We start from the raw sequence: 12561 nt of genomic DNA, 5'->3' as shown, positions 1-12561 counted from the left end.
AATCCCAGATTCAGAGCCGATGAGTCAGAAATACCTGGGTCTGTGGCCGCCATCTGAAGTTGGGGGCAGACTCATGGGACTGAGTCCTTAACTTGTGGGGTCTGCTCTAATTCCAAGTAGTTAGCGTCAGAATTGAATTGTAAAGACTTCAGTTAGTGGTTTGGATAACGGATGTCAGGCAGTCTGGATACCTGATCGTTCTTTCTTAAGTTTTTCAGGGGGTAGTAAGAGAGTTATCTACAAAATTCATATGTATATCCTGAGGCATAACTGGAAAGTTCTAAAGTTTTAGTTTGTGAGCTAGTTAAAGGAAGTGTAGAAACATTTCCTCATGCCTCAGTCTACTAAAGTTTAGTAATTTAGCAGCTTGATTCCATTTATTTTTTCATTCTCTCCTTAAGAATCAAGCTGTTTTCTTTTAAGCCAGACATTAAAGAAATTTTCAAAAATGCAAAATGAAGCCATATTTTTCACTAAATTTATTTTTATGTTGGAAAATATGGTTACTTTTTTTACAAAAATGGTTACTTTTCATAAACATATGTTCTTTATATTAACATATAATTGGTTTATTATAGTTTACTTATAATAAATTAAGACATAAATATTTCTTCAATTTCTTAGTTTTAATTTCTAATAGCCCTCATTAACAAATGTGTTTTGTGGTCCTCAATGTGTTTTAGGAATATAAAGGATTCCTGAAACCAAAAAGTTGGAGAATTACTGTAAAACTTTGTGAATAAATCTTCATCTCATTCCAAAATCTCAACTTAGAGCTGGTTCTTCAAAGACAACCACTGTGGCCAATGTCTTGCACTTCCTTTCCTACAGTCCGTCTTCATACCCAAATGGTACTCAGTATTCTGCACCTGGCTCTTTTCAGTAGGAAAAGAATGAACCATAGGAACCAGTCCATATCACTACATATACAGCTGCTTCATTCTTTTTAATTTTTTTTAATTTAAAAAAAAAAAACCAACCTTTTTTTACCCCCGCAGTGTGGAACATAGTCCTGTACACTGAAAAACTGCAGGTTCTATTCGTGGTCAGGGCACATACCTAGGTTTTGGGTTCGATCCCGAGTGGGGAGTATATGGGAGGCAACCAATTGATGTTTCTCTCTCACATCAATGTTTTTATCTTTCTCTCTCTCCCTTCTACTCTCTCTAAAATCAAAGGAAATGTTATCAGGTGACAAAAATTTTTTTTTCTCTTTCAATTACAGTTTACAGTCAATATTAATTTGTATTACTTTCAGGTGTACAGCATAGTGGTCAGACAATCATATACTTTATAAAGTGGTCCTCCCAATATTTCAAGTACCCACCTGGCACCGTATATTTTGACTATATTCCCCATGCTGTAACTTACATTCCGGTGAGTACTTTGTAACTACCAATTTGTACTTATTAATATCTTCACATTTTTCACCCAGCCCCCAACCTCTGGGAACAATCAGTGTGATCTCTGTACCTGTGAGTATGTTTCTATATTGTTTCTTCATTTATTTTGCTCTTTAGATTACACATATAAATGAAATCACGTTATTTTTTCTTTTTTTAAATTTTATTTTATTGATTATGCTATTAGTCATCCCAATTTTTCCCCTTGTACCCTCTTCCACTCAGCACCCTCATTCCCTCATGCAGTCCCTACACCATTGTTCATGTCTATGGATCAGGTGTATAACTTCTTTGGCTACTCCATTTCCAACACTGTATTTTACATCCCCGAGACTATTCTGTAAGTACCTATTTGTGCTTCTTAATCCCCTCACCTATTCACCCATTCTCCTCCCCCTTCCATTTGGCAACCATCAAAAAGCTCTCCGTATTCATGATTCTGTCCCTGTTCTTCTAGCATGCTTTGTTTTTTAGAGTCAATTGTTGATAGATATGTATTTATTGCCATTTTATTGTTCACAAATTTGATCTTCTTTTTCTTAAATAAGTTGACGTAACATTTTGTATAATAACGTTTTGGTGATGATGAACTATGGGGGACTTGGCCCGTGAAGTCCCCCAATTCACTGTGGATGGAAGAAAGAGTCATTCCAGACACTGTTTGCCTGTCAAGGAAAGCGGAAGACGATTTTCTCTCAAGGAGAATGCCCTGAGCCCCTGTGCTCAATGGCTTTTATTGAGAGGGTTACAAGCCCGGGACTGGTAACAGGAATGTATAGATAATCTAATTACATCAGTAACTTAAGCTTACAGAGAATAAGTGATGTTTAAAGAAAACAATGGCAGGAACACACCAAATTGCTTGGGCCCGAGATGAGCAAACACTGTGGTGCCAGATGGGATTTGGGTCAGGGTCTAGGAATTTTGTAAATTTCTTTCCCAGCCTTGAGCTTGTTATCTGGTATAAGATTAACAGAGCTTGAGGGAGAAACAAAGCATGCTTCAGGGAGTATAATTTACTTCTAGGCCTGATTTCCCCTGGGGGCCCTTTAAGTTATTATCAAGTCCTGCCTATCATAGCATTACCAGTGTTCTGGTCAAATCTTACAGTTCCTCTCCCAGGCCCCAGCTTGCACCAGACTATATACAGTCCCCGATACCACTCAAAGTGGCCCTCTACAATGAACTCCTTTAGTTTTTTATTGTTTGGGAAGCATTTTATCTGACCTTCTATTCTAAATGATAGCTTTGCTGGGTAGAGCAATCTTGGCTTGTAGGTTCCTACTTTTCACGACTTTCTAGACTGCAAAGTTTATGTCGAGAAATCAGCTGACTGTCTTAATGGGAACTTCCCTGAAGGTAACTAACTGCTTTTCTCTTGCTGCTTTTAAGCTTATTTTCTCTGTCTTTTTTAAATTTTAATTTAAAAAAAATATTTATTTATTTTTAGAGAGAGAGGAAGGGAGGGAGAAAGAGAGCGAGAGAAACATCAATGTGTGGTTGCCTCTTGTGCCCCGCCTACTGGGGACCTGGTCCACAACCCATGCATGCGCCCTGACTAGGAATCGAACTGGTGACCCTTTGGTTCACGGACTGGCACTCAATCCACTAAGCCACACCAGCCAGGGCTTTAATTTTAATTTTTTAATCTTTATTGTATTTTTTAACATTATTTTTTTAGTCCCCTTATACCCTCCTCCACCCAAGATTCTCTCTTTATCTTTAACCTTTGGCATTTTAATTATGATGTGTCTTGAAGTGGGCCTCTTTGCATCCACCTTGATTGGAATTCTCTGTGCTTCCTGGACTTGCATGTCTATTTCCTTCACCAAATTAAGGAAGTTTTCTTTAATTATATTCTTGAATAGATTTCCAATGTCTTGCTCTGTCTCTCCTCCTTCCGGCACCCCTATGATACAAATGCTGCTTACACTATCCTCATTTTTTTGGATTCATTTTTCTTCTTATTGTTCTGATAGCTTGTTTTTTGCTTCCTTAGGTTCGAAATCATTGATTTGATTCTCAGTTTCTTCCATTCTACTGTTGTTTCCCTGTAAATTATTATTTATTTCAATTAGTGAATCCATCAATTGTTGGTAGAGTTTCTGACTGGTTGGTTCCACTTTCTGACTGGATTTTTTTAATGCTGTTTAGGTTCTCACTAAGTTCCTTGAGCATCCTTATAACCAATGTTTTGAATTCTGCATCTGATAGATCGCTCATCTCCCTTTTGTTTAGTTTCTTTCCTGTAGTTTTGATCTGTTCTTTCATTTGGGCCATGTTTCTTTTTCTCCTCATTTTGGCAGCCTCTCTGTGTTTGTTTCTGTGTATTATGTAGAGTTGCTATGACTCCCCGTGTTGGTAGTGTGGCCTAATATAGTAGGTGTCCTATAGGGTCCAGTGGCACAGCCTCTTCTATCACCCAAGCTATATACTTGAGGTGCACCTTTGTGTGGACTGAGTATACGCTCCTCTTGTAGTTGACCCTTGATTGCTGTCGGCAGGCCAATGGGAGGGATTTACTCAGGCCAATCAATTGCAAGGACTGTCTATGACCCCTGATCACCATCTTCTGCCCTTCGTGAAGGATCAGCTGTGCAGGGGCAGGGTCGTGGTGCTTCAACATGGTCAGTAGCTGTCCACTGGGTGCACAGACTCTGAGGTTTCCCAGGCAGTGCAGTCCAAGGTCAGTCCCCACCTGTGTTCTGCCCAGGGCATCCTGCCTGAGCTATAAAGCAATCTGAGATGGTTGCTGCTTGTGCTGGGCCTGGAGATTCCCAGGCAAAACCAAGCTGTGAATGTAGGCTGCCTGCTGCTAGTGTCAGGCCTAGGGCCACTTAGCAATGGCTACTGGGGCTGGTGGCTCACTGAGGCCAGCTGTTGCTTTTTTGAGAGGATTCAGTAAGTTGTGAAGCATGAGCCAAGACTAGACATTCATATGGAAAAGTCTCTGCTAACAGCTTGGGTGGGCCAGTACATTGGTTGGGACAGAGTCTCAGGGGATCTACAGGGTGGGGCAAACAGTGTTAGCCAGGGTGATGGAGTCTCAGATATGGCACCTGCCTGCCAGCTCTGTAGGTCTATGTGGGGTAGGGTTCAGAAAAGGGACAATGGCCTCTGCCCACTTTTCTGTTTAGGAGAAAACTGTTCCCCAGCTCTTGCCATGATGACAGACACTTCAGTTCCTCCCTGTATGCCACTGGTGCCTCTCCAGCTGTCACTCCAATGCTGGAGCTCAGAGGGAGGGAGTCTAAGTCTGTTGTGGACTCTTTTTTTCTTAAGGATTTTACTTATTTTATTTTTAGACAGAGGAGAAGGGAGGAAGAGAGAGGGAGAGAAATATCAATGTTTGGTTGCCTCTTGTGTGCCCCCTACTGTGGACCTGGCCCACAACCCAGGTATGTGCACTGACTGGGAATCAAACTGGCAACCCTTTAGTTCACAGGCTGGTGCTCAGTCCACTGAGCCACACCAGCTAGGGATGTATGTGGGTTCTTTTAAGAGTAACTGCTTGGGACTCCAGAAGTTTCTTCTACCAACTCAGTCCCCACTGGTTTTTGCAGCCAGAAATTATGGGAACTTATCTTCCTGGCACTCGAATCCTGGGCTTCAGGGCCTGGTGGGGACTGGGACTCCTCACTCCTGAGATATTTCTCCTGAATTTTTATCCACCACCCCTGGATGTGGGACCAGCCCATTTTGCATCTCCACCCCTCCTACCAGTCTGGGTGGATGTGGTTTCTTTAATTCCACAGATGTCAGAATTCTATTCAGCTCAATTTCTGATGGTTCTGAGTAATGGTTGTTCTATAGTATAGTTGTAACATTGATGTTGAAATTATGTTATTTGCCTTTCTCTGACTTATTTCACTCAGCATAATACCCTCTGAATCCATCAATGTAGTTGCAAAGGTAAGATTTCATTCTTTTTTAAGGTCGAGTCATATTCCATTGCATATATGTACTACCTCTTCTCTATTGATGGGTACTTGATATGCTTCCATATCTTGGCTATTGTAAAGAACACTGCAATGAACATAGGGGTACATATATTTTTCAGATACATACCCATAAGTGATGAATCTCTGGGTCATAAGACAGTTCCATTTTTTATTATTTATATTATGTTCATTTTCTCCTTCTTAAAGAAACTCCTTTAACATTTCTTGTAATACTGGTTTCGTGCAAATGAACTCCTTCAGATTTTTCTTGTCAGGGAAGCTCTTTAACTGTCCTCAATTTTAAATGTTACCCTTCCTAAGTAGACTAGTCTTGGTTGGACTTGGTTGTTTTTCATCACTTTATTTTTTAAAAGATTTATTTATTTATTTATAGAGAGAAGGGAAAGGAGAGAGAAAGAGAGAGAGAGAGAGAAACATTGACCGGTTGCCTCTCATATGCCCCCAACAGGCGGCGCGGCCTACAACCCAGCCATATGCCCTGACTAGGTATCATACCGTCAACCTTTTAGTCTGCAGGCTGGAGCTCAATCCACTTAGCCACACCAGTCAGAACACTGTTTTATATCACTTTAAATATTTTATGCCAATTCCTTCCAGCCTGCAAAGCTTCTGTTGAAAAATCAGCTGACAGTCTTTTGGGAGCTCCCTTGTATGTAATGGACTGGCTTTTATTGCTGCTTTTAACGTTCCTTTTCTTTAACAATTACCACTTTAATTATGATGTGTCTTTCACGGGGGCCTCTTTGTGTTCATCTTGTTTGGGATTCTTTGTGCTTCATGTACTTTTACATTTATTTCCCTCACCAGATTAGAGAAGTTTTCAATCATTATTTCTTCAAATGGGTTCTCAATATCTTGCTCTCTCTCCTCTCCTTCTGGTACCCCTATGATATGAATGTTGTTATGCTCGATGTTGCCCCAGATCCTTAACCTATCCTAATTTTTTCAAAATACATTCTTTTTGAACTTCCATCCAAAAGGGTGGCATAGTTAAACACAGCTCACTTTCTCACACAACCACGTCAAAATTACAGCTAAACTACAGAACAACAATTATCCTGAACCACCAGAAATAGAGCTGTAGAATGGAATGGAAGTCCTACAAGTACAGAATTCAAGAAGAAACCACATCAAGACCAGCAGGAAGGGTCAAGACACAAAATGGGCTGGTCCCACACCCATGTGTAGCAGATAAAAATCAGCACAGATGTCTTGGGAGTTGGGGGTCCCAGCCCTATACCAGGACCCCCAGCCCAGGGTTTTGGTGTCAGGAAGTTAAGTACCCATAACTTTTGGCTATAAAAACCAGCAGGGATTGTGGCTGTGCAGGACAAACTGCTAGAGTTCCAGGCATTTCCTCTTAAAGGGGCTGCGCACAGTTACTTGGACTCATTCCCTCTGAGCTCCAGTTCTGGGGCAGCAGATTGAAAGGCATCAGAGACATATAGAGGAGGAACTGAAATGTCTGGCATCAGGGAAAGGCACTTTCTCCCAGTCAGAAGTGCTGGCAGAGACCATTGTTTCTTTGCTGAGCCCTCCCCTAATAGAGCCAGCAGAGTGGGGTGTCATTTCTGAGACTTCATCAACCTGGCTCATACTGTTTGCCTTATGCTGGTGATTCTATGAGGCTCTGCTCCACCCAACTTTTGGGCCATCCAAAGCTCTTTCCAGTGGGTTTTCTATAAGAATGGTTTGTTTTAGCTCATGCTTCAGATTTTCCTAAATCCTCCCAAACAAGCAGCATCTGGCCTCAGCATGCTGTGCCTATTGCGAAGTGGCCCCAGGCCAGGCATTAACAGCAGCTGGCCTTGGTTCACAGCTTGGACTTGCTTGGGCACCTCTACACCCAGCACAAATAGCAGACTACTGCAGGTCAATTTGTAGTTTATACTGGGTGGCCCTGGATGGAACACAGGTGGTGGCTGACCTTGGTAAGTACCTCTTGGGAGGACTCAGAGCCTGTGCACTCAGTGGACAGCTACATAGCATGTTGGAGCACCACCACCCAACTACCTCCACAAGCAACATAAGGGGTGGACTCAGTAGGCACAGAGCCCTGTTGAAGTAAGTCCTGGTCTGTGGAGTGGGCCATGTACAGCTGATCCTTCAGGATGGTTGCAGTCAGTCCTTGCAGCCAATTGGCCTGGGTAAATCCCTCCCATCGACCTGACAAGAGCAACCAAGGGTCAAGTATAAAAGCAGGGTGTACTCAGCCCACATGGTGGGCACACTTCAGGTATTCAGCTTGAGTGATAGGGGAAGCTGTGCCACTGAACCCTACAGGACACCTACTATATATATTAGACCACTCTTCCAAGCCAGGGGGTCATAGCAGCTCTACCTAATACATAGAAACAAACACAGGGAAGCTGCCAAAATGAGGAGACAAAGAAACATCGCCCAAATGAAAAAACAGAACAAACCTCCAGGAAAAAAAAAAAAAAACCTAAACAAAAGGAAGACAAGCAATCTACTAGATTCAGAGTTCAAAACACTGGTTATAAGGATGTTCAACGAACTCAGTAAGAACTTCAACAGCATTAAAAGGGGGCATGGAAACAATAAAAAAAAAAAAAACAGAACTGAAGGATACACTAACTGAAATGAAGAACAATTTACAGGGAATCCACAGTAGAATGGATGAAGCCAAGAATCAAATAAGCAATTTAGAATATAAAGAAACAAAAACACCCAATCAAAACAATAAGGAAAAAAAATCCAAAAAAATGAGGATAGTGTAAGGAGCCTCTGGGACTACCTCAAGCATACCAACATTCACATCAGGGGCTGCCAGAAGAAGAGAGAGAAATTGAAGCCCTATTTGAAAAAAATATTGAAAGAAAACGTTTCTAACTTGGTGAAGTAAGTAAATACACACATCCAAGAAGGGCAGAGAGTCCCAAACCAGATGAACCTAAAGAGGCACACACCAAGACATATAATTTAAATGCCAAAGTTTAATGACAACAAGAGAACCTTAAAAGCAGCAAGAGAAAAGCAGTTATCTACAGGGGAGCTACCATAAGACTGTCAGCTGATTTCTCGAAAGAAACTCTGTGGGCTAGAAGAGATTGGCAAGAAATATTCAAAGTGATGGAAAGCAAGGGCCTACAACCAAAACCACTCCACCCAGCAAAGCTATCATTTAGAATTGAAGGGCAGATAAAGAGCTTCCCAGACAAGAAAAAGCTAAAGGAGTCCATCATCACCAAATCAGTATTATATGAAATGTTAAAGGGTCTTCTTTAAGTAAAAGATGATCCACAATATGAACAATAAAATGGCAATAAATACATATCTATCAACAATTAAATCTAAAAAACAAACTAAGCATACTAGAAGAAGAGAGACAGAATATGGATACAGAGAACATGTTGATGGTTGCCAGATGGGAAGGATTTGGGAGCATATGTGAAAAGGTGAAGGTATTGAGAAGTACAAATAGTCATTTGTTACAGAATAGTCATGGGGATGTAAAGTACAACATAGGGAATAGAGTAGCTGAAGAACATACATGTGCCCATAAACATGGGCAAGAGTGTGGGGATTGCCTGAGAGAGTGGGGGCACTGGGTGGAGGGAGGCAAAGTGGGGGGGGGAGAGTGAATTGGGACAACTTTAATAGCATAAACAATAAAATATAATTTTAATTTTAAAAAATTCTTCTTTCTTTTTTCTGTTTTAATTGGGCATTTTTTAAAAACTACATTGTCTTCTAAATTACTTAGTTAATCCTCTGCTTCATTTAACCTGCTGTTGTTTCCTTCTACTGTATTCTTCATTTCAGTAATTGACTGGTACTTTTTTTATGTTTTTTATCTCTTTGTTGATGTTCTAAGTTCCTTGAGCATCCTTATTACCATTGTTCTGAACTCTGTATCTAGTTCACACTTGCGTCCATTCATTTAGTTCTTTTTGGAGATTTCTCCTGTTCTTTCATTGGGGACATATTTCTTTGTCTCACTTTGGCTGCCTCTCTGTGTTTGCTTCTATGTATTAGGTTGATCTGCTATGTCTCCTAATTTTGTCAGGGTGGCTGTCTGTAGTAGGTGTTCTGTGGGGCCCAGTGGAACCTTCTCACTGATCACCTGAGTCATATGCATGCACCAGGATTGTTCCTTATGTGCGTTGTGTGTGCCCTTTTCTTACTGTTGACACTTAATTGCTATTGGCATGTCAGTGGGTGGGACTGACCCTCAGGGCTGAATGGCTACGAGGATTGGTTATGACCAAAGTGGGTGAGCTGCTGTGTGGGACCTGATATAGCAGGATTTGCCCTTGTAGGGTCGTGGTGCCTGCCAACACCATCCTTTTGCATGTGCCATTTGTGGAGCTTATGAGATGATGCTCTGTTGTGATCTGAAGCTGGCTACCAAGTGGACTGGTTGTGGGGCATCTTGGGAGAGAGTGTGGTGCAGGCCAATGTCAGATACTATCTGTGACCAGCTCCTTGTTAGGAGCTATAAAGCAATCTGCAGTTGGTATCTCCCTGTGCTGAACCTGGAAAATGTAGGAAAGACCACACTGAAAACTGAAGCCAGCTACCACCAGTACTGGCCCTTGGGCAAAGCAGCAAGAGCCAGGCACCCTGAGATCTTTCCTTGCCTGTCAGCTGCCCATGAGGCTCAGTTGTTGCAAGAGCCTTGGGTGGTATTTGAGTTAGGTGATACAGGGTCTCAGAGAGTCACCAGGGTGGCACAAGTAGTATTTACTAGGTTAATGCAGATTCAAATTTGGCACCAATGCTGAGCCTGAGACCACTCGTCAAAAGTCTCAGAGTACACAGAGGCCAACTGCCACCCACCTGGGGCCTGCAAAACTTTGTGGTGGTGCAGGGTCTCAGAGAGTCATCAGAATGGATCTAACGACGTTCACCTGGCTAATGCAGATTCAGATTTTGCCATATGCAGGGAAGGCTCAACACAGGAAAAGTGGCGCCTGTTAGCTATGCTGGAGGAGGACTCAACACAGGGTCATTGGCAGCCATCCCTTCATCTCCCACCCCGAAGTCACGCAATTCAGTTTCTTCCTATATGTCTCTGGTGTGCCACAATCTGCCTTCCCTCCACTAGAACCCAGGGTGAGTGCCTATGAGTGAGGCTGTGCACAAGCCCTTTAAGAGGATACCTGTGTTTCCAGCAGCCTTCTGTCGCACCCAGACGAATGGAATCCTTACTGATTTCCACAGCCAGATATTGTAGGGGCTCCTCTTTTTGGCACTGGTGGCCCAGGCTGGGGAACTCTGTATGGGGCTGAGACCCCTCACTCTTCAGGGGACATCTCTGCAGCTGAGATATCCCTCCTGATTCTCAACTGCCACATGTGGGTGTGGGGCCAACCCATTTTATGTCTCCACCCCTCTGCCCATCCTACCAGTCTGGATGTGACTCCTGTATATCCTTAGTTATAGAACATCTGTTCAGATAGTGTTCAGATGGTTCACCAGATTGATTGTTCTAAATTTAGTTGTAATTTTGATGTTGTCATGGGAGGATGTGAGCACAATGTTTATCTACTAGGCCATCTTTATCAGATCCTCTTTTTTTTTTTATTTTTATAGGTTCAAAATTTCTGCTTAAATGCTCAGTCTTTTTATCCATGTTGTCCATCTTTTTCTCTGTTCTCTTTAACATATTATTCTTGTGGGTTTGTTTGTTTGTTTTCTTTTTCTGCAAGAAGCCTGTATGTTTAATAGCCTTGAATCCCATCTATTTCCTGGGTCCATTTATAATGAGAAAAAAGGAATCTATAATTGCATTTATTCTGTCCCTTATATATTTCTTATCTTCATTCATACTTATTTGTGTTGTCCTCAAAGCATTCTAAGTGCGATGAACTATATAGAAATGTGTTTTCTTATTCATGTATTACTAGTAGGCCCCTTGAAGCACACACTTAGAATTGTCTAACTAATTAGAACCATTTAAATTACTGCACTGGGAGCCAAAAAAACAGCATTTCTTTTCACCATTAGTAGAAACACCAAGTCCTTGCATGAAATATGTATTTTTAGGAAATGTTTGATTCTAAAAATCAAAGAGAGATATCTTGCCTTCTAGCCTTTCACTAGTCGTTCAAACAGTAGCCTCCAGCTTAGAAGTGGAATCCACCCTCAACCTTTGCATGCTCTTCACAATTCTTCAGCTCTTATTGAAAGGGACCTAAAAACACTGGGACACAGGAGGAAAGGGCTCCTGCTCAGAGCTGCTCATGAAGCTGGTTTGACACGCATGAGACTTGCCTGCATGCTCTCACTGCCTCTGCCTCCCTTCTCAGAATCTTACTTATTTTTAAAGTCCCTATTTGCTAAACCCAACATTTGGATCATCTCTTCATCTGATTGTATTATCTTTTACCTTTTAATTTTGTGTCACTTTTCCTACTTCTTCACATAATCTAATAATTCTTTTTTTTCTTTTTTTAAATTCTCACCTGAGGACTTTTTTCCCACACACCCCCCACCCCCCATTGCTTTTAGGGAGAGAGCAAGGGAGACAGAGAGAGAACATGGATGTAAGAGAGAAACATTGATCAGTTGTCCTCTCATATGCACCGCAACTGGGTATCAAACCTGCAACCCAGGTGTGTCCCCTGACCAGAATCAAACCCACGACCCTTTGGTCTATGGGATGACACTCCAACCAATTGAGCCACAACAGCCTGGGCTAATTTATTAATTCTTGATGGTAGCCGCTACCTTTAGAAATTATGAATCTATTATCTTCTAAAGCGTGTTAGGTTGTGTTTTGCTATGCATTTAAATGACCAGCAAGTCACCTTCACCTGCAAAGGCTTGGTCGTAAGTGTAAAGAGTGGATCATTTCAGTTTTGCACTTTTCCTAGAGCCTTTGCTCCTAAAGGGAAGTTTTTCTGGATACCTAATGGAAGCTCCAAGGTAGCCACCAAGTTCTCTCCTCTGCCCAGATCTCTCACTTCTCAATGGCTGTTGTCTCTGGACCTTTCCATCTCATCTTTAATGTGAATAGGTTTGGAGCTGGCCAAGGAACCATGGGGAATTTTTACAAAGATTTTTGTATCCTGAATTCAAAATCCAATTGCAGATATCTATTTTCTGGGCCCAGTGAGACTGACACTTTGTGCTTGGTCCAGCTCCCGGCACCTCAGTGTGTAAAATAATCTAGGGAGAAAGCTGGGTAAATGTGGGATTCACCTTGTGTTCCCTCTATTTGTTGAAGA

This window comes from Pteronotus mesoamericanus, unplaced genomic scaffold, assembly GCF_021234165.1.
Source record: "Pteronotus mesoamericanus isolate MK-2021 breed Mesoamerican mustached bat unplaced genomic scaffold, CSHL_Meso_final contig_100, whole genome shotgun sequence".
NCBI classification, from domain to species: domain Eukaryota; kingdom Metazoa; phylum Chordata; class Mammalia; order Chiroptera; family Mormoopidae; genus Pteronotus; species Pteronotus mesoamericanus.
Note: the sequence above shows the minus strand (reverse complement) of the source record.